Below are 2,814 nucleotides of genomic sequence, written 5' to 3' on the forward strand. Positions count from 1 at the left end.
AGGACTTGAACTGTGGAGGGCATGTGGGAGGCCAGCACCTTAACTGCTACATCACCTCCTGACCTCAGTTTTTTGTTTTATAAAATTAGAAATAGGGGACCAGCAGATGGCATAATGTTTACATTATTGGACTCCCATGTAGTCAACTATGACTCAAATCCCAGACCAGCTGCTTAAAACTCACACTGGACACATGTACATGTATGCCCAAAATCTTGAATGGACAATAAAGGAGAAGGGACTGTGGCATGGGCATCCACTCTGGGAGGTGATTTCTTGCACAAACCCTATAGCAAAAATCTCTCTAATTAGTAAATAAATACATAATACATTTACAAACTAAAATAAGTTCAACATCCTTTTCTAAAAAGAGCTTTGTGACAGTTCCTGAGTACAGTCTCTGAAGCTCTAGTGTGCCCTCTTCTCCAGAAGGACAGTACACTGAGTACCTTCACTGTCTGTACCCTCTGGAACTTGCATATGCTGATGAGCTGTTAAAAGCTAACTAATCACCAGCTCTCTTTAGGGACTTTTTGCTTCTGATAAAACCATTCTGACTAAGGTATCTTGAGCAGCATATATAAAAAGTTCAGGCTTCACTGCCAGAGACAAAATGTTTGGAATAAATTTAGAAAAAAGAGTTAGAGCATTCTGAACCCATTCTGGTGTGAGAGTAAATAAGCCTTTCCCAATATTTGACATAGTAGAAGATGTGACCTGAAATGGCGTTGACTGGGTGTCTAAAAGTAAAGGCATTAGGCTATAAATGTGATTTTCACCAACAAGTTCTATTAACAGCTTTAAAAGGTCATATTCTATGTCTTTGTTAGGTTGGTTTTCATGTAAAACTTATTCATGTATATGAAAAGAGGCTCAGTGCTCTGTGATGCTGCCCTATATTGTCAAAGAGCTGTATTAAATCTTTGAATATAGAGATCTGCATGGCTGGTGGACAGCTCCTTTGAGACTCTAAGTGATTAGTCAGTCTTTTAAAAAAATAATTAATTAATTAATTAATTAATTTAATTTTTTTTTGAGAGATTTTCACTATAGGGTGCATGCACTCGCCAGACAGACAGAGAGAGACATTAGAGACAGAAAACGAGAAATCACCCCCCAGGGGGGATGGTCACGCCGCAATCCTTTCTCCTCCATTCTCCTCTTGGGATCTTGGGCACGCATGCACACGCACCTGGCGTGAGTTTTAAGCCACCGGGTCCAGGACACAAACCACGGTCGACTATGTGGGAGTCCAGCGACATAGCCATTACGCTAACTGCTGGTTCCCTAAATTTTTTTTATATACATTCAATCACATTGTTTAAGGAAGGTAATTTGGAAGAGGGGTATGAAGGCAGAGCATTGACAGGATCACCATATATCTGTTCCAGTGCTGCTGGCTTGCACACTTATACAAACAGCTATATATCAGCTATATATCTGTTCATAGGATATAGAGATATAATCATCAGGATTATGTGTTAAAAGTTCATCTATGACACTATCCAATTTTGTCCAACATGTGCTGTTTTTTTCTTGAGAGGTAGAGAGTTTACTATAAGGAGCATGAGGTCACCAGAGGGACAGAGAAAGACATAAAAGGAGAAATCACTGCCCAGGAGCAATGACCATGCCACACTTCCCTTCTATTTATTCTTCTTTTGGGGTTTTGGGCACACACTCATGCATGCCCAAATGGAGTTTAAAGCCACTGGGTCTGGGACTGAAACTATGGTTGACCACATAGAAGTCCAGTGCCTGCTGGCCCCCAATATGTGCTCTTATAATCTTCAATAGTCATAACATTCTTTAAGTACTCAGAGGTGTGTGCTACCAGCAGATAGCATAATGGTTATTGTCGCTGGACTACCACAGGGCCAAATGCAGTTCAAGTCCCAGACCAGGAGGCTTCAAACTCCAGCCAGGTGCCTCTGTGTGTGTGTGTGTGTGTGTGTGTGTGTGTGTGTGTGTGTGTGCCCAAAATCCCACAAGGAGAATAGTGAAGAAGGAATTGAGGTGTAGCCATCTCCCCTGGGAGGTGATTTCTCACTTTCTGTCTCTGTCTCTCTGGTGAGTACACATGCCCCATGATAAAAAGTTTTTCTAAAATATTAAACACAAAGAAACTTGGATGTGGAAGTGTTGATGTTGATGGTAGACCTGGTGTAGGAGTTGTCTTGGCTGTGGTCAAGTGATAGTGCATCAACATCATGATTATCCCATTGGCCTCTGGTGGTGGTGGGGGACCCAATGAGGGCCCCTCTTTAGGGCCTTTTCTATCCACAAAGACAGCAGTTACCCCCAGCAGTTTCCCTCCCAGAGGCTCTCAGGCATAAACTGGGATCAACAAAGTGGGTGATGAGGCTGGTGACTGGTGAAAAAAGCCATCCAAGGTGGCCTCCTAATTGTTGTGGTTGTGGTCATTCATCATTGCTTATAGCTGCCCTCCTTGACTATGCTTTCCTCTATCCTACTCCATCTGATCCCACCCTGAACCAGCCTGCCTTACAGAAACCTGTGGGTAGTCACAACTCTGAGCCAGAGGGCATAACTACATCCTGAAATGTACTTCACAAGGAGTAGAAATGAGTTGGTGGTGAAGACAGTGGTGCACTAGGTGCCTCACTCTCCACAGGCCAACCCACTTGGTGATACTGAGGACAAAGATGGATGCTGCAGAGCTCTTCAACTGGGAGAGGCAGCTTTAAAATGGTGGCACACTTCATGACATTTTATCTATATTAATTTATTTTTTATATATCTGAGAGCAAATGGGAAGAAAAGGCCTCTCAGGGACTTTAATGCTCAGTCTTC

At 42.7% G+C, this 2,814-nt stretch overlaps 1 pseudogene; it reads right to left on the bottom strand.

Annotated features, from left to right (window-relative positions):
* Positions 1-451: 451 nt before the first annotated feature.
* LOC106735398 (CDK2-associated and cullin domain-containing protein 1 pseudogene) overlaps positions 452-2,814 on the bottom strand; it is a 10,977-nt pseudogene continuing 8,614 nt past the window's right edge.

Source organism: Tupaia chinensis, unplaced genomic scaffold, assembly GCF_000334495.1.
Source record: "Tupaia chinensis unplaced genomic scaffold, TupChi_1.0 Scaffold000376_1, whole genome shotgun sequence".
In the NCBI taxonomy this organism is placed as follows: Eukaryota; Metazoa; Chordata; class Mammalia; order Scandentia; family Tupaiidae; genus Tupaia; species Tupaia belangeri.